Here is a 27,874-nt window from a genome sequence, read left to right as displayed (position 1 = left end):
ATTTCTGTATTTTATCTGCTATCATCTGAATAAACTCATATTTTGGAATGTGTCTAAAAATAGACGAGGGCTGAGCTATTAAGATGTTTTAAGATGTTTTTCAAAGCAGTGACTTTGAGCTTTCTGTGCTTTCCTTAAACCCTCCAGTTGCTCTCAGCATCATCGCACCCTGAAGAGCAAATAGGTTTTTCATCTCAATTATTACAACTTTCATACTTGATCACCATTTGTATTTGTGGATGAAGAAGCGATAATGACATTCATCTTGATCTGGCACAGAAACAGTTTACAATAAACGTACCCCCTCACAATAACATTCAATACACACAAAGCTGCAATGAGTGCAGTGAATAGAAATAGTTTTTCAGTGGCTTGTTAATGCTGAAAATGTTCACTGGGGTGTACTGTTTATTTTTACTCAAATGTTAAGATGTTTTTCTTTGGTAAAATCTTCTAAGAAAATGTATGTTTGCAAATGCAGGCTACATAAAACATAATGAACAACAGCCAGCCATCATCAAAGTCAACAGATTCCTGTGCGCATGCAGAAATAACAGGGGAAAGTAATGAAGATTCTGCAGCCATGCTTTGCGATGGTTATTAATTCCCTTTAGCCAGAGTCATATTTTTTCAAGAAAATTAATTCTGCTGACTGATTTGCTTTTGTAATAACCTAATAGTATGCCACTACCATGCTCACTCGCCTGGAACTGATAGGGAGAAGAAAGTATCGATTGAGAGGTCCTCACACAGCGGCTACAGATTTAATTGAGAGATTTAAATTTGCTCGTATTATAAATTCACACAAAGTTTTACATATATTTTTTAAATTATAATTATAAGAACCTATTTATAATACATTACAAAACAAACGACGTAAGATAAATATATGAAACAGAGAGCACGACCAGGAAAACAACATTAGGGAGGAACACAGCCGGGTCTTTCTTCTGTTGAAATAATGGCTCTCTTATGAAGGTTTGATCCGAGGACAAGTGTGATAAAACAACGCTGGCCTTTTCAGGTGAGCTATGTGCATGGCATTTCCCTGTTCTGCCCTTTTGTAGCCTGCGTACGATGTGATGTCCATAAGTTTTCAGCAGAACTGGCATCAGACTATATTTTACTCAGTTTGTGAGATAGACAGGACATTTGGAAAACAAGCACTTTCTGGTTTGTCATTCACACACGCCCACACACTCTGCTTGCTCCAGTCCCAACTCTGTCTGACAATGTGGCATCTATTGTCCGTCCTTTGAAGAAATGAAAGCCCCGTGCATTGAAGTAAGCCTCTGTGCCATTTGTTTATCTTTCCATAGACATTTATTCGGTTTCCAAAAATCACATCATATGTCCCCATCAGAATCTGTTTTTAATTTGTATTTTTTGCATTAACTAAAGCTAAGTCTAAAACAGAGAAAACAGAATGCTGGAAGGGGAAAAGAGGGAAAGATGGCTGAGAATAAGCCAGGATTTCTTCAATAGCAGCGTGGTATGGTTTGTGCTATTGTTTGTAGTGTATGTGACACTACATGTATACTGCTGTGTGTTGTATTCAAGGAACCTAGGAAGTGAGACATGTCAAGGTTGACAACAGCCTTTATGTCGGCATTACCGGTAGATGGAAGATGGAAACACCAGCAACCACAATGACATTTCTGTTAATCATAAAGAAAGCCTTATTATGGATTTTTTGACCTGAATTAATGCAAAGATCGTTTTAATGTTAAGCCGTCTAATTTAGTCCTGCAGTGAGTTCAGTTCAGCCCTCAAAGACACCTGTATTAGGCAACTTAGCACCTCATGGTTTACATCCAATGCCAATGTTTAGTGCCATTGCAACCAGTAACCATTATAAATATGGGTAAAAGGTGATGGAGTGATTTTTTTTTTTTTTTTTTTTTTTTGCCACAGACAGAAAATGTAAATGAATGAAAGAAAAGCTGTGATAGAATGAGACATCACTGAAAATTTAAGGCGAGGACAATGCTTATATCCAGAGGTCAGTGGCAGCTGCTCGTCCTTCAGAGAGGGGATGCTCATTGTTGGCTTACATCAAAAAAATTGTCAAGTTGTTTAAGCATAAATTCAGCCCTCCGTTCCGTTAGCATTGTCTGCCATCATGTGGACCTTGCTAGATAGCTAGTTCACTCCGACCTAGCCAACAGTATGATTGATTTAACTACCTACAAAACGATATTAAACTCGAACAAGAAATTATTAAATTATGTAACTGAAACAAGAAAATGTTGAAATTATGTTAAACTGAAACAAGGAAGTACAATTTACAATGCAAGAAATGAATTTCGTAGTGGTTTCCCTCTCGATTTCACAGCAGAATGCGCGACAGTATTAAACTGAACTCTGTCAGTGAAGGAGTAGATCTCAAAATAGCTGTCAATCAAACGGGATTCAGCCTTTTGACTGATCCTCCAATCAGCATGTGGAAGCCCAGCGTCCAGCCCAGCCGAGGTCTGCCCACAGCTCCATTCACCCCCAGAGACGCTGAGCGTCCGGGGGCGGGACAACATTGTGGCATTTATCCAATTACCGTCCAGTTTTGGGGCAATGAAAAAAACTGTTCCACTCAGTCCCATTGAAGTGCATGGACGCCAGGCGTCTACGGCCAACTGCATTGACCAAAGATCGTATGAGAAAACAACGCAACAGGAATGTATGAGAAGTGAACAACACTGAGTCCGGTGATTTGTGATAAAGCTGATTCTGACCGAATTTGTCTGTGAGATGAATGTGTTCTAACACATTTGTAGTCAATGAAATGTCAACACAACCGTACATATTTGACCATTTAATTTTCATAATTTTAAGGGAAGCCGAGCTTCCCTTGTAATCTATGAGAAAATGCCTCTGCCGGAGGTGTAGTCCAGGGTATATGGTGGTATACGGAGTATACCTACTTATTTTTCAGTCAGCATTGGGTATACCCACTTCCAAATCCCCCTAATGCGTACCATTCAGTAGTATCAGAGCCAAATTACCCATGTTTTCCCCTAGGATGGTGAAGCCATGACCCACCCTACTCTGCCTGTAATTGGCTGGTACTTGGTTGCTTCACTGATTAGACTGGTTAACTTTAGGCATCAGGACTGATGAGCCAATCAGAGGCAGAGTAGGGTGGGTCATACTGAGGAAAATATTGCTAATTTAGCGCCAGAGCCAGGGCTCTGCTTAGCGCTGGCCATTTCTGGTACCTGATTGGACACCTCAGGTGCCAGTTCACCCCAGTTGATTGACAGGTCACTGCACGTCTCGTTGAAAGATGCGCGATTATTGGAAATAAGAAAAGGCAGAATAAACATCTTTCAAATGAGTGACACATATCGAGAGAACCTACTTTCATGGAATACCTAATTCTGAGGTGAGTTTTAAGGTGGTTTCAGAATGAGTCACTGTTTTAAACTGACCATATGACTGCACATTTAGAGGAGAGAGTTTGTCACCAATAGTTAAACTGTGTGAGTAGGCTAACGTTATGAAAGGCTAGCGTTATCCTATGTTTGCCTCATGCTGAATACATTTTCATCATTCATGCAGCTGCTTGTGTGACCAGTAATACCTACAAACTGCTCCTGATCAAGTCATGATAATTTTATAACAGTGAGCAAATACTACTGATAGATTTTTGGGTAAACTAACTAGAGTAGTGTGACATGTCACTGTTTCTAAAATGACATTTTTTTTGAGTACTTTAAAACAACAAAAAAATAAAAAAGGGCAAAAATTGAGAGCATACCCATATCTCCAGGGACCACTACACCACTGCTTATATCATATGCAAATGTAACTTTATTCTAACAACACGCAGATGCTATATCAACTCATCATTAAGCTGAAACATCACCATATCAGTTGTGGCTCATACACAAAAATGACACACTTAACTAGTGTAGTACACATGGCAACTTTACTTTTCAGTTCTATTTCCAGTTGTCCCTGATACATTAATGGGCCAGCTTGTTGCCCCCCCCCCCCAGTTTGGTTGTTGTCCTAAGTGGTACTACCTGCCACTCCCGACCCCTGGCTACTTTTATTAAGTACCTGCATTGGCGCCCTCAGCCTCCTGTCTGCCATCTGGAAAAACCCAGTCTATGTGAAACGGTCAACAAGTCCTTGTACATAAATGACAGAATAGGTCAATTGCCAGTGACTCGCAAAACAGCATTTTCCAACACACACTGCCCACTCCCTATAAAGTTGCACGCACTAATATTTTGTCGGATCACCTTTAACTTTGAATATGGCATATTCTCAGTGGGGTTGTGGACTCTATGGAGGCCAATCCATGTGTGAAAATGATGTCTCATCCCTGAACCACTCTTTCAAGCCTGATGACTTAAATGGATTCTAGCAAAAAAAAAAAAAAAAAAATCCACTCTGTTCAACCCTATTCACTCAGTACATTCAGGTTCAGCTGACCTCATTTTATGGACACATAATGTTGTTGAACTTAGACCTGACAAACTGAAGCAACCCTAGATTGTAACACTGCCCCCACAGGCTTGCACTGTAGAACCTAGGCATGATGGGTAATCACTTCCTCTACCTCGCCTCTCACCCTGATGCACCCATCGCTATGGAACAGGGTCAATCCGTGCACTTACATGACAACTTTTATTCCTGGTTTAAACTGATTAAAGGTTAGATCCTATTTAAGATGCCCATGTAAACACCCTATTCCAGTTGAAAAAGAAAAGTTCAGATTAAGTTTAAACCCAATTAAAGTCACTGGTTTAATCCACTTTGAATCCAGTCTAAATTCTTCCTCGGACATGTAAACCCTTTATTCTGTTTGGACTTTATTCCTGCCATTCTGCACATGCTCGTTGTCTTGTCCTGTCGCGATGACGCACACATTCTGCACTGGCAGAAGAATATGCAATGCAGTCTAGTCAACCCAAACCGTTCCAGTGGGCTATTCTGATGGGATCTACCAGCCTCTAAAACCCTGAAGGAAGAGTTCACCACTTGTTTTTTTATTAATTCATTTGTCATGCACTAATGAGTTCGATAAGTGGGAAAAACAGTTTACACTGCAGTGCACCGATTGCCTTGTTCTCACAGCCCTTCCATTAGCTTAGCTTAGCCTAGCTTAGCATGATCGCTTCATTCCTATGGTCAGACGTAGCCAGGCTTTTATAGGTGATTTGTTGTATTTTATGAGTGATTTTGTGAAATTCAATTCTCCCTAATCATTACTTTAGTCCAGTGGGGTCAATATGATCACAAATTGAGGCTCAAATCTTGGCGATGTGATTTACTGCACTAATAAAATCTTGGGAAATAAAAACTAATGCAAAGCTAAAACAGTAAAGCAAAGCTAATTTAGCGCATGCATCCCTTCCAACAAAAAGATTTTCCAACTTCTGTCAACACAACAGTCTCAAGATTGTATGAGTGCAGTAAGTTGCGGATCTAAAGAAATAATTAGGGAGAATCGGATTTCACAAAATCACTTACAAAAGACTACAAATCACCTTTAAAAAACTGGCTCCGTGCGACCATGGAAATGCAGTGACCATGCTAAGCTAAGCTAACAGAAGGGCTGCGAGAACCGAATAAACGTTTCTCATATACACCTTTATTCGGGTTTAACATTTCTATGTAAACAGAAGAGAAATACTTTTAGTTCCGGATTAATTTCTTCTGGAAAAATAAATCGGATTTAAAAAACATCATGTAACTCTACCCAATGTGACCTCATCAGACCACATGACCTTTTCACTTTGAAACACAGACCAATCTTTATGCTCTCTGTCAAACAGACATTTGTTTTAGAACTGAAATGCCACTCACGTCAGTTAGATTTGAAGAACTTATTGCACCTGAAGTATATTAATCACTGCTGTAATGATCCACTGGAAGGGTCTGAACTATTTGCTGAGTTAAATCCAGGGGGCTGACTCATGCTATTACCATGTAGTACCATGTCGACGCTTTACTTTATTTTCTCTCCTCCATTTGATTCTGCAGACAAGATGCCTACAGTCGAAGGTTCATTGACACATATTTGCCCAAACTAGCTGTTGCTGTCTGCTGTTGGAATGTACATACGTGTATCAGCTGCAATGCTGTCTTTAAGGTTGGACTACAAATCTTTATACAACAGAAAATGCAAGCAGAAATAGATTCTTCAATCTCTTGTGCAATCTGTTCTCTGGCTTGTACGATTAACAAATATACTCAGGATGATACATTCAGGGAGTCCTCTTTAGTTCTCCTCAGCATCCTCAGAACGTTTCTCCTTTAGTTCAACAGAAAATTCCATCTGTGATGACTTCCTTTTGACCAGGCTGTCTGTGTAGACGTTTGTAAATTTGCTGGTCTAGGATGATGGATTAGTGTCTCCTACAGGCAGCAGATGAAACTGAACAAAATCATGGATGCAGCCGGCATCATAAGTGACTAGAAATACAACAGATTATAGTAAAACATACAAAATAACTGATGCATTTTGACTGTAACAGTGCAAGAAAGAATTAATTTAATAAGGTTCAGGCATGAAATAATTTGGATAGGGCAAAGAGCTTAGAGGGAAAGAGCTGAAATTCTGGTGCTTTTTTCACAGTAGCTTTCAGTCCAGTATGGAAAAGATGTCGTGCTGCTGCTACACACTACTGCTGTGAGCAAACAAAACAATAAGTTTTACTTTTTGATCAATTTCACATCGTACATCAGCAAAGAGTATCTATAAGCAAAGAGATTAGATGAAGAAGAGGATGAGGCTGTGGTGTTTTTTGAGAACTGCTTTTGGGCCAAAATGGTGGAAAACTAGTGGTATTGCTACATAATTTTACAATGGTAACAGTGAGTAACTTTCAGTCCTTGCATGGTGGTTATGGCTAAAATAAGAATATTACTCAACAACTGTCATCATGGCTACAATAGCAAACACACAAATACAGCTCAAAAGGCATATTTTCTTTTGGTATGAAATAGGACACTAACAGTTTGCTATTCTAGCTATTCTCAACTTTAGCTCCTTAAACAACGGATTTGCATTGTGTTTTTTCTCTATTGGAGATAGACGTCATCTTCAGAATAGTAGGCAGAATGTTTTCATTTTATCATTACATTGATAAAGGGACTGAGTTTTTCTCACAACACTCCCACTCTGTTCTCATGCAGATTTATTTCAAGGGAATGTTTCTCTAAAATGTACCTGTGAAACATCTTCATAACCGAAATATAGATAAAGCAACATCTGATGAAACACTTCAGGGTAACTCAGCTCAGCAAACCTTGTCCCCCATCAGAATGTCAACAGGATATGTGCATACCTGCAATTCTCTCTATTACACTCCAGCTGCCTAACGTGTTTTTACCCTTCACGGATCTTAGACTCTGGAGAAGAGACCCTTTTAAGAGCTTTCCTTTCACATCTAATTCCTATGTTGTGTTTACACCTGAAGCGTCTCTTTCACCTCACAATCAAAAATAGTTTCATAGCACATCACCAAAAAGCTTCCTCAGTAATGTACCAGTCAAAAGTTTCATATTGCAGGCAAGCATTGAACATTTCAGTAATAAAAGACAAATAAATTGTCCATGCTGAAGGAACAAAGATAGTACACAAGCTGGTTAACAATCAGATTTTAACCATCAGGCATTGCAGTTTCACATACACAAACACAAGCGATAAAAAAATAGTCTTAGTATAGCTTGCTTCAGGAGCCATGTGGTTTGGGTCATGTTTTTAGAGTTCAGCTGTTAGTGGGTATCTACAGGGTAGATTTATGACTCTTTGCTTTGATTTAGTGTTTGAGTTATTTCGATGTCCTCTGTCCTGTGTGTGCACGACAACTTCTGCTACACACACATACAGTTAAACACTCACATACCCATGGCATTATCAGGGCTACACAGAGAATGTGTTTACTCCCAAAACTCCATTCGCTCCCTCTGCTCAAATATTTAGACTCTAAGACTCAAACTCTTTCCTTTGAATTGAAGTAATTGCTTGCTCTTTGAATTCACATTTCCCAGACAGTAGATGGCTGTGCAGCATAGCAAAGCTTTGGGGAGGACTGTATGGCCCAGCAATGCAAAGCATGTGTGCCCATACTGTACATGTGTCCATCTTTATTAGTATTCTCTCAGTAGAGTCATATGAAAGTGTCGTATCTCTCTTTTCAAGTCACCCCACTCTGTTCTCTGCTGCTCACTTGCTCTCTTCCCCTTTCTATACAAAGGTCCTGAGTCTGCCCTGTGGGCAGCTATTAATGAGGAACTATGTGGTGAGTCTTATTAAAGCTTAATGACAGGCAGGCACCTGCCTGGATGTCAATATGAGTTGGTTTCAGCCAATCATCAACACAGAGAATCTCTAATCCGCACTGTGTGGAGAAAAAAGTCCCCCGCCAAGATAGATCCCCCTGTGATCTTCAATAAGAGGATTTGCAGAGGGTGAGTTGGGGATTTTCAAGTCATGTAAAATGTTTGGGTTATCATTATCAAACATTATGTTGTGTGTATTACATTCTTGCATTTACATATAGCTGTGACCAGGGAATGGGTTAGTTATGTCACAATAGGGACAAAGTGAATATGTTAAATACAATCTTGAAGTTGAGCAAAGGCACATTGAACTGGCAAAGTGAGCAGAGAAGACGAAATGAGCCTTTCTGAAGAAACCCTCAGGCCACTATGGGTGGCGGTTTGCCTCAGGAAAGACTTGACCACGTGTCAGTCAGGTTTAGGATCTTCCTGAAGCAAACCAGGAGTGTCAGAGATTGATGCAAATAATTCTGTAATATTGCTCATCTGCAACCATGTGACCTGACCGTTGCTTCATGAGTAAAGCAGTCTGCCGAAGACTTCATCCAAATCCATTCCATCTATTTCTCAGTCAACAGTAGAGCAGCTGCTAAAACAGAATAGATGTATGCATTTTTTTTCTTTGACATTCATGTATTCAGTTTGCCACTCAGTGTTTCTAAGATCAAATAATCTAGTGATGTCCCATTCCATCACTTCCAATTTACCCCGGTCTCCGTGTCTGACCGGTGATGTATGCCCAACATCATGGTTTAAACTATGACCTATTAGCGGTGATGAATGGTCACAAGGTGCTCCATCTCTGTTTGCTGGGATGGGAGAGTGCTGTTGTTTCACAATGCATGTGCTGCTCTGATGGTATGTTTCCCACAGAGAAAGAGGCAGACAAAGACAGAGAAAGAAGCTCCACATAAATATGTAACAAGTGTAAGTTTTATAAAGAACTCAAAGTATTCATGAAGCCATTTTTAAAAAAGGCAATGACTCAAAGACAAATTTTGCTAATACCTGTTTTCCTATTTTTCAATGTCTTTGTGTTTGAAGTCTGAGTGTAGTGGATTGTCTTTTTAGAATTTCAGCCTAAAACACACAGGAATATAAGAGCTGGGCATGCTTACTTCATTTGACTTCTTGGAGTTGACACACAAAGCACAATGTATCTTCACTTGTTCAGAACCTTTCAAAGAACAAGGTGATTTAAGCTGCTCTACATAACACAGTCAAAAGGATGGAACCAGATCAGGTTTCATAAAGCCTGTTACTATGCAGAAATGTGTAGTAGTTTAATAAAAAGCAGTGGCCCAGAGAACAGTGTGTTGACTTGGAGTTTGAGAAGATGTCAGCTCTTGTTTCTTCTGAGACAGGGTACATAACAGAAAATCTACACCAGCAACACCAGGCTTTGCCTTGATACCTGGAAAACAAAGCAAACCAGACCTAGATCTTAACCGTAGAGATCACAGGGTGTTTTGTTTTGTTTTTTTCCACCCTAATCCGTTACGGTTCTTTAAAAACAATAACCACTGCCAAAAAGGCAACAACATACTGGAAGCCAGTTCAGTGACAGGAGAATTTCACCTCGCTTTAGTTTTTCAAGAATTCAATCAGTGACGTGCAAAGACACAACTACAAAGGCTCTGAGAGAGCGTATACCTTTGCCAAGGCCTCACAGTCCTCTAACATTTTCTCGGTTTGCTTGTTGATATTTTTGTCAGCTCGATTACACATAAACTACTGCACCGACTTTCATACCTCCAGTGTATCTATCTAGTGAAGTGCATACCTTGCCGGAGGCATGCACTCACGTACTCACGCATATGTCGGTCTAGGCCCCACAGACTTACAATTCCAATGCCCTATTTCACAATGTGAAATAAAAAGTGATTACAAAAAAATTCAAGGCTTTACCCTCCTATTGGATCTGCTCCAAGATTTGGTGTGTTCAACCTTGGCCTATTCCATACCCTTCAACCAATTTGCATGAAAATCACTGCATGAGATTTTGTCTAATCCTGATGAAAGACAAACCAACAAACAAGACAAATAAAGGTGAGAACTTATGATAATGATGAGTTATGAGCAGAAGATATTAATGAGTCAAGAGGTGAGTTCATCAAAGAATAACATGTAGGGCTTTATTTATGCCTCCTTCCTTGGTAACTCAAAATCAAACACAAAGATCATTTTTTTAATGACTCATTCCTTTCTAATTATTCTTCTCTACTTGTTTTATGCACCTTATTGTAAAGTTATTCATGATAACAAACAGTTCATAAACCCTCTCTCATAACCTCTTTATTCAGCATTACTTTTAAAGTGAAAGAGTGAATGAAAATGAAGTTACACCTACATTATGTTGCAATTATCATTATGTACAAAATCAATACAAGACAATGTGTATAGTATAGAATTAGTTAATAAACAGGGCTTTGTTATGTCATGATTATCTGACAATGACTCTGTATTCCTGTTATGTAACCCAAAATTACAGTTAGTCTACAAGTAATTTTTAATTACTGTTATTAGATCTCACAAAAGAGTGGAAAATGAAGTAAAAAAAAAGAAACAAACACATTGTTATTAGTTGTGGTCCTCTCTGTGGTTGGTTTCATGTCAGTGAAGAATGAAGTATTACATGGTAATCAATAAGTAATCATTATCCTATTATAAGTCAGCATGGCTTTCAGTTCTCTTAACAGTCTTCCAAATTCTGTACAGTCGCAACTTTGGATTTCATCAGCAACTAGTAGTCAGTAACTACTAAAATGATACAAAATAAAACATGTTGGCAAATGTTAATGTAGAGTTGCACCTTTAGTATTGTTTTAGTATAATTCTACATAATTAAATTTGCACTAAAAATGAGGTGTTCAGTCCTCCTGTCCTTCAGTCACATTGTGTCAAACCTTGTTCATTTCATTAAACTGAAACCTTTGTAGTCACTCTATTCAGAACCTTGTAAAACCACTGCCTTGATCAGTTAAAGGTGCTGCATGTAAGAATTATGTTCCAAGTAATCATAAAATGGCCCTGAATGTCACCAGACATTTAGGAATCATGTTCATTTCAAATACTAATAACACTGACAGTAGTAGTCCTGCCAGAATATTCACATTTGAAAAGCTAAGTGGCAGCCCACAAGTAATATTTATGTTGTCATTTGGTGTTTTGGTCTGATGCTCCACCCATCACCTATCTCACAATCATGAAGTCAGTAGTGTTTCAGCATCCAGGTTACCAGTTCCCACTGAGCTGCAGCTGGAACATTTCTGATCATAAATGTCTGACGTTACTAAACCTCAAAGGCCTCTTAGTATTCCCAAATACATTGTGACAAAGTGAGAAACAAAACAAGGATCAAGGAACACACCATTTAAATCTCCAGTGGGTCGGATCAGTAAAATACTATCATAATAACCTATAAATACTCACAACTCCAAATTTTTCCCTTTGTAAATGTAAACATTTCATGTCATTTTACTGTATTTACACTAAAACAAACTATGTTTTCACAAAAACACAAACAACCTCAACAAAGATGAACATTTATGAAATGTCTCAAGTGTAATTTTAACAATATTCTGCCTGTTATTAAATGTTTTGTGTATTTGTTGATCCACTGTGATTTGTATGTTGTAATTTACATGTGTAAATGATAAACTGAGACATAATATTGTTAAAATTGCACTTAGTTTTCTAAAGAAATTTTCATTTGTTCATGTTATTCACAATGTTTTAAAGGATAGTTGGTAAATGTAAACATTTTCATTGCATAATTTTACTTTTTTGCTCTAAAACATCGAGGAAAGTTTGGAGTTGACATTGTTTATATGTTATTTTGTTATTATTTCACTGGTCCGGCCCACTTCAGATCAAATTTGGCTGCATGTGGACCCTCAACTAAAATGAGTTTGACACCCCTGCTCTACAGGGTTTTGAATGTGATTGCAGTACCAGTTTTGGCCACAATCCTACGTACGACTCTTCATTCAGTTCGGAAATGACATACAAAAATAACAGTCACTAAACAGTACAGGCTACAGAATAGCTCTTTTGTCTGGGAACTTTGATAGGTTTAAGAAGCTTCAGAGCTTCAGTTTCCCACAGATAAAGACTGAATGATGGTGAGAAAAAGCAGCAAAACTATTAAAAATATTGTGTAATGTAAATAGACATGGATGGTGATTCTCAGGTGGGCCTTTATTCTGTGATAAATCCAACACAAAAACTCCCACTAACCATCTCAGAGGCATATGATTTAGATGTTCAGATGTCCCTGAACTATTCACACATCAAACAACTGGAGATTCAGACACTCCTCACCTCAATCTCAGCCTCTGAAAGACTTTGTACCATTTTTTCAGGCTCATGGTCATTTAAGGCCATTCCTCTTTGATTCATAATTAGACACCATATCATTTCATTGTAAGTGTTTGAGCTGAACAACCTTGTTTTGCTTGCTTTTAAAGTGACAGCATGCTAAGTCTGTATTTGTTTCATTTTGGCTGTGTCGTTTTTGTGTCTGAAATAAGGTTCATATAAAGGGTGTCTTATCTGTGTTCTCACAGTGGTAGTACTAGTGTTAGTTTACCTGCACAGTTGAGTTAATTATGGTAAGCATTAGATCTGTGTAATACACAGATTTTTTAGAGGTCATGCATGGGGATAAGCTATCTGCAGGGTTTAAAGCCTTTCAAATATGTTCAGAGTTGTTATGTCGCAGTCAGATGGACACAGTTGGATTTCTAAAGGGCTTTTTGATCAAAAGGAGCCTTTTTTCTAGACTCCTTTTCAGACGCAGCAGAAGACTACTCTGCTTGAAATGCCAGATGGTGAGGAGTATTGCCCCAGTATAGGGTCTCTGCATACTGGAGATGGATGCCAGGTCGCCTCACCGCAGCTGGAGCAAAAAGACCTGGCATGACTGTGTATGTCCAGGGGTATACGAACCAGAATAAAAGCTGCCTTGTTGAGATTTTAGCTCCAGAGGCAGTTTTTTCAGGTGGGAAGGTATATTTCCAAGAGCCTTAGGATGTTTAGGCTTACCCTGGCCAATCCGCTGGTATAACTCTTAGATTAGCACCCTGAGAGCTGAGTAGACCAGGGGACTGGATTCTGAAGTCACAGGGGTAGTCTCTCAAAAGATCAGTAGAGGCTTTGGAGATTTTCAGGAGGGGATTTTCCCCATGATTTGGATTTGTGTGTGTTTGTGCGTGCATGTGTGTGTGTGTATGTGTGTGTGACTGTGTATTTCTGATGTTTTGGGGATGTAAATCTGTTTACACATCTATTTTGGGGGACCTGCTACACTTACAGGGACGAAATGCAGGTCCTCATAATGTGAATCAATAAATGCGATGATTAAGATGTGTTTTAAGGTTAAGGTTTGCTGGGAGGGGGGGATTTACCAGAGGGAAAATGGGAATTTTCCACCTCCCTGGTCTATATACCTCTGCCTCGGCTGAATTATTTTCACCCATGTGTTCTTTCTGCTTTTTTTCCCATTATTTTCATCTCCCCCCACTTATATGATTAATACTACTGGACCACGAGACCATATCATGAGAATATTATTGAACTACATCTGATTAAAATGCTGCTATATGACTGCAGTCTACTGTGCAAACATTAACATTAGAAATGGACTTAGACTATCAGTGCCCATATAAACAGACATAACACTGCTTCTAAGCTTTATGATGATCCTGGTTCCATTGGTCATGATACATAGACAGGTTTTCTGAATGTCACCAAGGACCAATAGTCTATTTTGACCCTGTAACTTATAACAGCCATGTGAAAAAAACACTATTAAAAGGATTCATTTGTGTTATGTATCAGGGACTTCTCAGAAAACACTCAAACAGGAATATTACAACAGAGAATGAAACTGCATGATGGAGGAGAATGCTAGGTTGACTAGAAGCTGCAGTGCTTGAACGAAAAATCCATAATTACCTTTCAGCATATTGTAATTCAAGTAGTCTGAGAGGATATGAGATGTGTAAATCAAGCTTTCTGTTTAATTACACGTATTTTCAGAAAGGTAGGGAGGTTGAACACGAGACTGACAGCTGTAATTAGTAATCACCGATCAGATTCTGTCAAACACAACCTGAGTGTGATTCTTCTGCTCCACACTCGGTGCGTTTGCATGACAACTTTTATTTATTTATCTAGTTTAAACTGATTAAAGGTTAGATCCTATTTAAGATGCCCGTGTAAATACCTTATTCCAGTTGAAAAAAAAAAAGTTTGGATTAAATTTAAACCCAATTAAAGTCACTGGTTTAATCCACTTTTGAATCCGGTCTAAATTGTTCCTCGGACATGTAAACCCTTTATTCCGTTTGGACTTTATTCCTGCCATTCTGCACATGCTCGTTGTCTTGTCCTGTTGCGATGACGCACACATTCTGCACTGGCAGAAGAATATGCAGTGCAGTCTAGTCAACCCAAACCGTTCCAGTGGGCTATTCTGATGGGATCTACCAGCCTGGAAAACCCTGAAGGAACAGTTCACCATTTGTTTTTTTATTAATTCATTTGTCATGCACTAATGAGTTCAATAAGTGGGCAAATCAGTTTGCACTGCAGTGCACCGATTGCCTTGTTCTCACAGCCCTTCCATTATCTTAGCTTAGCCTAGCTTAGCACAATCGCTTCATTCCTATGGTCAGACGTAGCCAGGCTTTTATAGGTGATTTGTTGTATTTTATGAGTGATTTTGTAAAATTCAATTCTCCTTAATCATTACTTTAGTCCGGTGGGGTCAATATGATCACAAATTGAGGCTCAAATCATGGCGATGTGACTTACTACAATAATAAAATCTTGGGAAATAAAAACTAATGCAAAGCTAAAACAGTAAAGCAAAGCTAATTTCGCGCATGCATCCCTTCCAACAAAAAGATTTTCCAACTTCCGTCAACACAACCGTCTCAAGATTGTATGAGTGCAGTAAGTTGCGGATCTAAAGAAATAATTAGGGAGAATCGGATTTCACATAATCACTTACAAAACACAACAAATCACCTTTAAAAAACTGGCTACATGTGATCATGGAAATGCAGTGACTATGCTAAGCTAAGCTAACAGAAGGGCTGCGAGAACCGAATAAACGTTTCTCATGTAAACCTTTATTTGGGTTTAACATTTCCATGTAAACAGAAGAGAAAGTACTTTAGTTCTGGATTAATTTCTTCTGGAAAAATAAATTGGATTCAAAAAACATCATGTAACCATACCCACTGTGTCTCAGGTAGCTTCACTTTTCCATAACAGCATTAAGACGGCATCAGGTCATCTGTATTTATGATTGTTTTTTGATTTGGACTGAGAGGAGGTGTGCACTGTCAAACTCATTTTTTCCCTTGTGGTTTCAACTTCGGCTACTTTAAATGGGGCGATGAGTCCCTAAAAGATCCCTAATGTTTCTCTTCGCAGCAACAAACAGAGCCTTCATTGAACCAGGATGAGCTACTTGCTGTTGCCTTATACAGGTCAGTTCAGTGTGATTCATTTCTGTGAGTAAATGTTATTTAAGCTTCTGAATTCTGGTGTGTAAAATGAAGACATAACCTTTTATTTTGTTGTGTTTGTATCTGTGTTAGGAAAGGACACGATATGAAGAGTGAAAATGCCCTAATATTTGATTAAAACATGTTCTAAATCAGGGGTGTCAAACTCATTTCAGTTCAGGGGTTCAGGGTTTTCTCTCTGTTTTTGAGTGAAAAAGTACAATTCCATGATGAAAATATTACACCTACCAACCAAACTTGAACATAACATGAACAAATATGAACATCCTTAAAATTCTTAAGAAAAAAAGTGCAATGTTAACAATATTACGTCTAAGGTGATTATTTATACATGTGCATCACAACTTAAAGATTTAGTAACAGGCAGAATATTGTTAAAATTCCACATATTTCTCTTAAGACATTTCACATTGTTCATATTTGTTCAGGATATTCATATTTTTTGTGAAAGGATAGTCTGTAAATGTAACTTTTTTCCCTCCTAATTTTACAAAGAGGAAAATTTGCAGTTTTCATTATTTATAGGGTTATTATGATAATATTTTACTAGTCTGATCCACTTTAGATTGAATTGACCTAAAATGATTTCAACATCCTTGATTATTACTATCTTCAGTGTAATTTTTGTATTTCACAAATTCATCCTAGGGGCCAGATTGGACCCTTTGGTGGGTCACATTTGGCCCCCGGGCCGCATGTTTTTGACACCTGTGTTCTAAATGGAGCCCTGCGATGAACTGGTGGTATGTCCAGAGTGTACCCCGCTTTCGCCCATAAGTAGCTGGGATAGGCTACAGCGACCCCTGTGACCCTAGTGAGGATGAAGCAGGTTTGGATAATGAATGAATGAATGAAGCAAAGATATCAGTAACTGAACATAAACCAAGCGTCTCCATCTACTGGCATTGATCCAACTCCATGGGTTTTACTGGTGAATCAATGTTGTAGAAGATGACAATGTTTCCACGTTCACTACGGAGCCTCTGGACGTCCAAATGGGTCATATCTGATGACCATGAAAAGATGACAAACTGCATTTTACACCAATTATTTACATGGATTGATAGGATTAGTGGCCTGGCAACATAGTGACATGTCCAGAGTGTACCCCGCCCTCCATAAGTAGCTGGGATAGGCTCCAGCAAACCCCGTGACCCTAGTGAGGATAAAGCCAGTTCAGATAATGAATGAATGAATGAATGTTCTAAATGCATTAACCCATAAAGACTCAGTGCTACTTTTGCATCAGTTTTCTCTAGATGTAACCTTTCTTAAGTGATTTATCACCATTTATTATAATATCCTGTGTATTTTGATTTTTTTTCAGTTGAAATCATGTATTTTCACTTTATTTAACCCTTAATAGGTAACCTGGGGTCCCAGCAGACCCCACGTTTTTAATTTTTTATGTTTTCACGCAGTAAAGGAGAATTGTACTTCACGCAGTAAAGGAGAATTTATTTGGAAAATAAAGCACAATTTTGTTAGATTTTTTTCGTTTCATTGCTATCCTTTCATACTATAAGCAATAAAGTATTGTAACTGACTAAAAAATAACATTTTTAGATGGTTACCTATTAAGGGTTAATCATGTTGATGTTCATAAAAGCTTAGATTAAAGCTGAGGGTTATTATGTCAAAAATAGAGAAAACTGAAGAAAAAGTGATTTTTTCAGCAAAGATATCAGTAACTGAACATAAACCACATGTCACCATCTACTGTCATTGATCAAACTCTATGGGTTTTACTGATGAATCAATGTTGTAGAAGATGACGTTGTTTCCACTTTCACTACGGGGCCTCTGGACGTCCAAATACGTCATATCTAATGACCACAAAAAGATGACAAACGTATTTTACACCAATTATTTACATGGATTGATAGGATTAGTGGCATGGCAACATAGTGACATGTCCAGGGTGTACCCCGCCTTCACCCATAAGTAGCTGGGATAGGCTCCAGCGACTCCCGTGACCCTAGTGAGGACAAAGCGGGTTCAGATAATGAATGAATGAATTAATGTTCTAAATGCATTAACTCATAAAGACTCAGTGCAACTTTTGCGTCAGTTTTCTCTAGATGTAACCTTTCTTAAGTGATTTATCACCATTTATTATAATATTATCCTGTGTATTTTGCTTTTTTTCAGTGAAAATCATGTATTTTCCTTTTATTTAATCATGTAGATGTTCATAAAAGCTTAGATTAAAGTTAAGGGTTATTATGTCAAAAACAGAGAAAACTGAAGAAAAAGTGAATTGTTTAGCAAAGATATCAGTAACTGAACATAAACCAAGTGTCTCCATCCACTGTCATTGATAAAACTCTATGGGTTTTACTGGTGAATCAATGTTGTAGAAGATGATGGTGTTTCCACATTCACTACAGAGCCTCTAGACGTCCAAATGGGTCTTATCCGATGACAATGAAAAGATGACAAACGGTATTTTACACCAGTCGTGCCTCACAGCAAGAAGGTCCTGAGTTATATTCCAACACCAGTCGATGGGGGTGGGATCTCCCCGTACGTGTCTGCGTGGGTTCTCTCCGGGTACTCCGGCTTCTTCCCACCATCCAAAGGCACGCACTGATAGGTTAATTGGTTAATCTAAATTGCCCATAGGTGTGAATGTGAGAGTGATCGTTTATCTCTATATGTTCAGCCCTGCAATGAACTCCTGACATGTCCAGGGCGTACCTCGCCTTCACCCATAAATAGCTGGGATAGGCCCCAGCGACCCTCGTGACCCTAGTGAGGATAAAGCGGGTTCAGAAAATGAATGAAATAACCCAGCCAGCATGTCCATGTGGGCCCCAGAAGGATTACATTTGGGCTGCATATAAGGGTCCCATGTGGATTTGTCCGCAGTTTCCATGGTGGCCCCACATGTGTTTGCACATATAAGAATCAGAATCAAAATCAGAATCAGAATCTCTTTATTGTCATTGTATCAAGTACAACGAAACTGAGGTAAAGCTCTCCGGTTCAGTGCAAGAATTTACAGACAGACAACAAATATCAGTAAAACAACAACAAATATCAGTAAAAGACACAGTTATTTACATTAAAAAATAAAAAGTATTGCAAACTCAGATGGTTATAAAACATAGAATTTAAGTAGTGCAAATAACATGAGAAGTAGTGCAAATGACACGAAAGATAAATATCGTGGGATAAAATAGTGTGAAGAATAAATAATATGAGATATTCAGATCTCTGATTCGGATTCTGATATGGGCAAACACAAGTGGGGCCATGATGGAAACTGCGGACAAACCCAAATGGGACCCTTATATGCAGCCCAAACATAACCCTTCTGAGGCCCACATAGACATGCTGGCTGGGAAATTATTTTGATCACCAGTGTGGGTCTTTATTAGAGATGCACCGATACCGATATGAGTATCAGGCATCGGCTCCGATACTCAGTGTGTGTACTCGTATTCGTACTCATAAAGGATATCCGATACAACTGCACCGATACCACTTACGGCTGTTTGACATTCACAATTCAGTGCAGCAGGTACGAGGAGGAGGAATAATGTGTGTGGAGTGTGAAGAGTGTGGAGATTTTTCAAAATAAATGATGGTGATAAAAGTAACGCTGACTGCAAGTAACGTTAAAGACACAGACAGAGACGGACGCAGCGTTCTGTCCGTCCTCTGCGTACATTTCATCCATTTTCCAGGTGCTGGTGGATGAGTACCCAGACAGAGAATACTACCAAGAGTATGGAGCGGCACGGACCGCCGCCAGCAGAAGTGAGAACAAAACTTATCGCTCATTTCTCTTTTCTCTACCTGCTGAAGCTAAGCTTTTAAACCTTACTAGCAAAAAAGCTGCAATATTACCATCACATTAGTGTTGCCTCTGTCGTTTCCATGTTTGTTATTACTGACTTTCTTCTTCTTCTCCAAAAACTTTACTCTTCTTCGTGGTATTTGTCCTGTATGGTTAATTCAGAGCGGCGCCCCCTGGTGGATTAATTGCTCATTCCAACACATTAAATGTCAGTAGCAGCACTTTTTTCCAGACGAATGACAACGACAATAAAGCACATTTATAAAAAGGAACTAAGAACTGGAATGGGATTATTAAGTACTCGGTATCGGCAAGTACTGAAATGTAAGTACTTGTATTCGTACTCGGTCTGGAAAAAAGTGGTATCGGTGCATCCCTAGTCTTCATGAGTTAAAATATTTCCACAAATGAAGTATGATTAAGTATGTGTAACATCTAACATAGTTTTATTCTATCAGTGTTACTATAATGGCTTGAAAAATTCACCAAACATGCTCCATAGTCTTTATAAGCCCACTGAGAAAATTATCAAAGGGTTCATTTATTTTCATGCATTAAAATGTCACAAACACCACCCCCTGTAGTGTGTCAAATCACAAAAAAATCATTAAAAACATAAGAGCCAAAACATCATCAGTGTGACATGCCACTCACAGTAAATCCACAAGTAAACTTACCATTTATCCTTTTGATGTCAGATACTGCAGTGTTAGGTGAGTTCAGGTCATCCTAATGGGATCTTAACCAACATTTTGCCCATCCAGTCTTCTAGCTAACACTCAAAAAAAGTCCACCAGTGACCAAACTTGACCTCCACCACTTTCAGAGGAAGCATGATCAATATGAACAGGGAGTGGTACAGTGAAGGCGATGCTCATATGTGGGCTGCAACAACATTATGTCTCAGAGAAGAAAGGCGCGACTGAGGATTTGTACTTAGTATCTGGGATCATGACTGCCTCAGGGGGCTTTTGACAGGGGCACTGACAATGATACATCTGTGACCTTTCTGCTTGTCTGATAGAAATGAATGAATGCTGCACCTTGCAAAGACATGATAAAAAGAAATAGTGCAAGACAAACACTGGCCTCGTTTATTAAATGTTATTTGGTTATGTCCGATTGCTGTACTGGCGACAAAACACAGACATGGAAACTAAATGGAACTTGTCAAGATCATTTTGTGGGGTTTTCTTTCTAAATGTCTTAAGGATCTATTTTATTAAATTGAATACTTAGTTCAATACAAAAAAAAAACAAAAAAAAAACAACATTTTAGGTCCAACTAGAATAAATTCATTTTTTCTGAACTGCATCTTAAAAAGGATTCACTTCATTCCTAATTGATCGATTTGCTGTTACAATTTTGAGAGTTAAATGCATCCAGAAGACCAATATTAGTGTTGTTGTACGTCTGATGACCTCAAAATATGGGTAAACAAAACAAAACTAACAAATCTATGTCTGCTCTAATTAAAAACAATTAAGTTCATTGACTACTGCTTATATAGATTGTATAAAACATTCATGTTTGGAGCACAGAGTTGATTTTTATCAGGTCAGATTTAAGAAGTGGATTTATAATTAAATCATATCCTTCTCCAAACTGCAGAATCAGACTTAGTATCCATTCCGATAATACTCCTCCTATATTCCACCTCCTCCCTACCCCATTCGGAGGCAAAATGCACACAATACATTCCCCCTCCAGTCGACATGACCTATATTATATCATGTTACATTCCATGAGGCCTACACAGCAATGAATTCTATAACTCAGTGTGTCAGAATGATACAAATGCTCCTGGCTTGTTTCCGTTCCCTCACCAGGAACCATACAAGTCCAGGTAGCCAAGGCGTATTGTGTCTAAATGTTTCCTCTTCTATCCTGTGAACAAATCAGTCACCTCTCGTGAATAAGCTACTGCCATGAGGTGAAGGCTTACATGAATCTCTGGAATGTGAAATATGAAAATATGAACCGGTGGCAATGTGGCCTTAGGTCTGTAGTAGAGGATTTTTTTTTTCTTCGCATTGCTTTTCTTTTTCTTTTCTTGTGAATGTAGGAGACTCAAAATATTGTAGAAAAATAACCTGAGTGAGACCTAAACCCAGTGGAGGAGGAGAAGGAGGAGGAGAGCTACTCCTCCTCCTCCTCTATAATGGAGTCTATTAAACTTGGACCTATATTAAATTATTCATAAGTCCTGTGAGGAGCCATAGGCTACTTCATCAGTCAACCATCCCATCAGAGATTAGCCTGTTGAATTTAAATACATCAGACTGTTGTGTGAGCTTAGTCAGATGTCAGATATTAGCTTCGTTTGATTACAACAGAGTGACTACACTGTAAAAAATGACTGTAGAATTAACACCAAAAAGTTGTAAAATTGCAAGATAAAAAAAAAAAACAAAACAAAACTGTAAGTGACAATACAATGCAAAGTTGTTTATTTGAAAAGATTTTTGTGTTAACAATTATATCAAATATAGCTGCAGTTCTTACAGGAAGAGTATGTGAACAAAACCAGATTTGTATGTAGAAATGATGTATTTCTATTGCTTTTAGAAAATAAAACTGTGAATTGAAAAACATTGTGGTGCCATTTAAATTGCAAGACCATAATGTTGAAATAACAACCTATTTGCTTTTTTTTTTTCCTCTTTTTTTTTTTTTTTAAATAAAGTTGTATAAAAAGTAAACATTTGACAATTCTACATTTTAAACTTGTAAATGAATGGGTTGGTAGAGTTGGTAGAGCAGCTCATCCAATAACCAAGGTGTTGGTGGTTCGAATCCTGGCTCTGACTGTTCATATGTTAAAGTGTCCATGGAAGACACTGAACCCTAAATTGCTCCCAGTTGGACCTGGTGGTTTTGGAAAGTGCTTTGGGCACCATGAAGGTGGAGAAAATGCGCTAAATAAGTGCAGTCCATTTACCATTTAAATCCAGTGTTAAATCTACATGTTTAAAATGTTAAATCGACATGTTTAAAATGTTAAATATACATGTTACTCTGTAAATATGTTTACAGTTGGATGTGGTTTTTACAGTATTGTTCTGGAAACCACAGCTGCCAGTTTTTTTCCGTAAAAACAACAGGACTTTTTTTTACAGTGTAGAAAACCATGGAGTATCTCTGCAGCACCCTTGAACCACCTGCAATGCTTATGATTTTCATGATCTTGATGATGCACCATGACAAAGGCTAAATATGAAGCTATTTTTATTCATTTGCATGAGATCAACTGGTTCACAAATATAAAAAATAAAAATAAGAAGAAATACTTTAGTTAAAATGACAGAATTTATGTTAAGGACAATGCTCTTGTCTGTTAAGGCATTAATCCAGTTCATAAATTGCTGTGTTTCTCTGAAATTACTGACATATTTCTTGGAAAAGATCCTCATTTTCTCTACTGTCCTCTCAACAATTAAAAAAAAAAAAAAATCTATGAAAAAAAAAAAAAAAATACTGTCAGTCACTTAGCGAACTCACTGGACCCAATCATAATTGCTGCCAATTGCTTTAATGTTCTAATAGTGGAGAGGGAGAGGGGCAGGCCACGGAGCCTTTTGACGGGCTCTTTCTGAAAAGCCAGCGTAGGTGGTGAGCATTGTTCAATTTCCCTGGTGCTTTGATTTACCACAGTCAAACCACAGCATTCAAGTCTTTGTTCAGCATCTTTTCTTTCAATATGACAAGTTGTTCTAGGAAACATCACTTGTGTTTAGTGCCACTCTTGATATAATTTATTATAATATACTTGACAAAAATGGAAGTCAACATAGTAACACATTATGCATGCCTTGATGGAGTCATGTGAAATGTAAAATACTTCAAAACCTAAAATCAACCTAAAACATCACTATTTATTTTAAAAAAGAAAAAAATATATAACAAGACAGGTTTCCCATGATTGATTGTAACTGGTTTGAACTCATATCAACCTATGCTAATTCCTAAAGGTTCATCCCAGTGGGAATAGGCTGCTGAAAGTACTGGCCACCTGCACCTTCCACAAATGTCATACTATCACTGTATGCTGTGCACTGCAATGGTGCAATATGATATTCAGTAGTAAATCTGCTTTTGTACTTTTGTTCTAAGATGGGCATTACATAAACCTTTGCCGTATTGAGAACAAAAGCAAGACAAATTGCTTAAAAAAGAATGTTTTACTGAACAAAAACAAATAAACTTGATGTAGAAATGAAAAATCACCAAAACAAAGTCCCTCCAATATTAACTGTACCACGCACACTGAAGAAATGCTAAATTCTACAGCTTATAGTGTGGAATGTCCTATATTAGCATGCCTGCAATAATAAATGAATATAATGGATCATTGTTCCAATGAGGTAGACTGGAATAGGAATATGCAATTCTAGGCTAATAATTAAATTCTGAAAATAACATACAGCGCATAGACGAAAAAGGTTGACTTTTTCAGGTTTTTAAGGCAGTAGATTTTTTTTATTTTTTTTATTTTTAAAGAGTAGTACTAATTCAGTAGTTATCAGTGAATAGACCATAAAAGCTTACCTTAAAGGTTCAGGATGATATTTAGTGAAGCAGTGAAGGTAGAGACTGTAACCGGCTGAATACAGTTACATGTCATCTGTGATGGCTGCACAGAAGTCTCTGTGTTTGTTTTGTCCTTAAGGCTGGAGAGGGCTGCTATTAAAAACATTATGTGAGTGCACTTGAAAACCCTCAGCCTTCAGTCTACGCCAAAGTTTATGCACATACAGGAGGACGGATGATGTGCTGGGCACCCCCTCCCCACGGACCTCGATCTGTCCTCAACCCAGACCTCAATTCTACAAGTAATGGACGGACCTGTATAGAGCTGGGTATCATGGCCAATTCCCTTAATCGATTCCATTTCAGTTCATGAGGTTGAGGTTCTGAATCGATTAATCATGATTTGATTTGATCCAATATGGATTTGATTCTATATTAATTAATTGATTCAGTTTCATTTAGTGATACCAAAGTATAATTTTCAGCTGTAACCTGATTATTTCACCACTGCATCCATGCAACACATCAATACTGCTATCAATATTGACATTAGAAAGGAAATAAATATGACATTTCAGCAGTAAATAGTTGAATCTGCTCTTAAATAATGAACAGGACAGAAACATTACCATGTTTCCACAGTGGCCCAGAATGGACTTCTTCATCATCTTTAGTCTGTTTTATGACTGATTTTGGCCCCCCTGAAACATAACGATGTTGGGCCCTTGCTACACAAAAGTCACTGGAAACAATCTGTCGGAGCTGGGGGCATGGGGGGGTGTGTGTGTGATTGTCAATCAGAGTGGGGAGATGATGATCCATGATTGTCGCCTTACTGTTCCTCTAACTCCACAGTAACTGATAGTATCGCCTATGGGTGAATGTGGATTTTCCTAGAACGACCAGCTTCTGCGACCCGGCTCAGAGAGCCCCCACTGACCAGATGGTCCAGGTGGCCAATTCCTCTGCACTGCAGTTAGAGTTCCAGTTAGAGGCTGGGAAGACGTCCCACGGAGGGTTTTTCCCCACCCTTCCTCCGCACCCCTCCAACGTCAGAACCGTTATGAGCAAGACAGAGACACCCCATCTCCCCCAGGGGCTTGTGAGATGGAGCCGGCTGCATTGCGGTGGTACCCGGGTCAGGTACTTGCGGTCCTACTCTATCGCATCCACTATTACTCAACTATGCAAAATTAAAATAAAATTGATCTAAGATCAATTTTTTTACCCAGTCCTGTATGTGGAGGATGTTTCAATAAAGCTGTGAGACAGTGAAAGTGAGCCCCCCTCACCTTATCATTGTTGTTGACTATCCGATGGCCCCTGTGGTTGAGAACCACTGGTGTATACCAAAGTTTTTCCACATATTGGACAGACGGACAGATGGCCAACTGATGACAATACCCTGTGGCCAGTGTGGCTGAGGGCAAAAAGGAAAAGAGAAGTCGTAGCTACCGTAGAAATGTGGCACAAGCCGGCAACTTCTGTAGATATAAATGATTCATTTTAAGGCAATGAAAACAACAGCTCTTACTTTTCAGTTACGCTAATGAAAATATAATTAGGAATATTAGATTCAATTTCTTCAATTAGATCCTCCTAAATCTCCCTACATGTCACACACTGTGACCTTTAAAAAGCATTATTTTATTACATGTATCCTGAGTTAATGTTGTAAGGACTGGTTCAGTACTTAGAAATCCAAAGACCATCCAGGAGTTCATGCAGACAGTGCTGGCAGGCACCCTGCCAGCGGGGGACATCTGGGCATAAATCATTGCACGATCTGAATAGGTAAGGCTGAATGTGCGCCAAAGCTGCATCGCAGCACCGGGTGGGATGTGTTATCTCAAATGGAGTTCAGTTTCGTTTTTATGCTCAGCCCCATAACAGAGCCAGCTTTTTTTTTTTGCTCTTTTTTGTCATCCCACCTGCCTGCACCATTTTGATGTCAGCTCGCCAGCTCACCACTGCAATATTACTATACTGACCACCACCTCCTGGAACATGGAGTCTTTTACATTCACTTGAAACATGTACCTCTTCAAGAAAAAAAGCCTATTGTGGCATCCCCGTGCTCTGCACTCTGCTGCCTCTCTCACTGTAGTGTCTGTTTTGTTAGCACTGGTTTTGTGTTGATGTGCAGTTCCATATACTCAGAGGACTGGTCTGCTCTTCTTTCTGCCTCCATTCTTTTATCAAACAACAGGGCAGTGTGACCAAGAGTTGAATCTAAGGTGAGCCGAACAATAGAGATAACAAGAAAGGTTGCACCACTTGTTTCAGATGACGCTGCACTGTCCCAGAGGTGGACGATCTATGGCCCCTTCAGGAATTGTGAGTTTGGTTAGATACTGTCGATAGGTAGCAGAGGCTCACTGGTAGGGAAAAGAGGAACCAAAGTCTGCCTGGGTTTGCTGGTCTAATTCACTGCATGAAGACCAGTGACCTTTTGATTTAAGTGCTCATCAGACTGAAGATGGAGCCCATTACTATGCACACTGACTGCATTTTATTTCTCATGTCCTCCATCCTCATACTGCCTACGTACTGTACAGTTACAATTACTGTGTAATTGTACATGTATGCAGTTTTTTATATATATATATATATATATATATATATATATATATATATATATATATATATAAAACTTAATAATTTCTCTGTTCCCTATTCTGAGAACCTTCATTATTAAATAGATTCAAGTAATGTAAAATGAAGAGGAAAATCTGAGGGAAACAGAGATGCATAGAACAGTGTTTTTTGTTTTTTTGTGTGTGTGCGTGTTTTTTGTTTTTTTTAGGTATTCCTGCATTAATATTTTGTACAGTATGATCTAATTAGACTGTTTTTACTTGAAGAAAAACATAATTTTGTCTTAAGAACAGACAATTAGACATAATGAGCTCTAAGTTTTATGAATACTAGAGCCAACTAAGACTTGGATAATCTTAAAAGCAAAGGAGAAATCAAAGAACATAATTTTCAACATGCGAGACTGTGCTTCTGATCCTTATTTCTACCTTTGCATGTCAGATTGGATCCTGTGAACTAAGTACATGGAGCTGCCATCAAAGGCTTGTGTCGCCCTGCATGGTCTCGGTTTGGAGGTAGAAAGAATTCCCTTAACGGGGATCTGTGTGACCAGCATTTAAAATCTCTTTATAAGATGGCAGTGGACTGACATCAGGGGTGCGTGGTAGAAGGGGCCTGAGCAATAAGCCATTATTGACCAGAGGAGGTGGGTAGCTTAAGCCTTGTTGGGTTGCTTGACGATAAAATCTCCTGGCTGGAAATTGAAAGTTTGCATGACAATATCTCTACCTTTAGCAGAAATGGGTGATGTTGGATTGCTTTAACCTAAACATTACCTCAGTTTATCTTTTACAGCACAGTCGTATAAGTAACTTTATAGCCAAACACTGGGGAAACTATTAGCAGGGGAAAGACCATCACCTAATTATTTATGAAGACAATTATCCCCCAAAAGCAATGTATGTGCGTCAGACAACAGGTCAGACAGAGAGTAAGGAAGAAATCGTAGACAAAAAGGTGCAGAAACACAGGTTTGGAAAGAGAGTGAGAGCCAATGAGGCCATGCTGCTGTCTAATGCAAAACCATTGGTCTTTTATCTGGGTCTCAATTATTCAACAAGAAAGCAGCCTCCCCCTCTGAGAAGAGAGTAGATATTGGACTCT

General features: G+C 38.6%; 1 long non-coding RNA gene across 1 annotated transcript; it reads right to left on the bottom strand.

Moving 5' to 3' along the window:
* Positions 1–5,850: 5,850 nt before the first annotated feature.
* Positions 5,851–22,757, bottom strand: LOC115419277 (uncharacterized). Its single transcript, XR_003935421.1, has 3 exons — positions 22,745–22,757; positions 21,142–21,143; positions 5,851–5,917 (listed from the first exon to the last, which is right to left on the bottom strand). It is a non-coding gene; the product is annotated as an uncharacterized LOC115419277 (long non-coding RNA).
* Between the last annotated feature and the right edge of the window lie 5,117 nt (positions 22,758–27,874).

The sequence above is a fragment of the Sphaeramia orbicularis genome, chromosome 5, assembly GCF_902148855.1.
Source record: "Sphaeramia orbicularis chromosome 5, fSphaOr1.1, whole genome shotgun sequence".
In the NCBI taxonomy this organism is placed as follows: Eukaryota; Metazoa; Chordata; class Actinopteri; order Kurtiformes; family Apogonidae; genus Sphaeramia; species Sphaeramia orbicularis.
The sequence above is the reverse complement of the archived record's forward strand: the minus strand, read 5'-3'. Positions and strand labels throughout refer to the sequence as shown.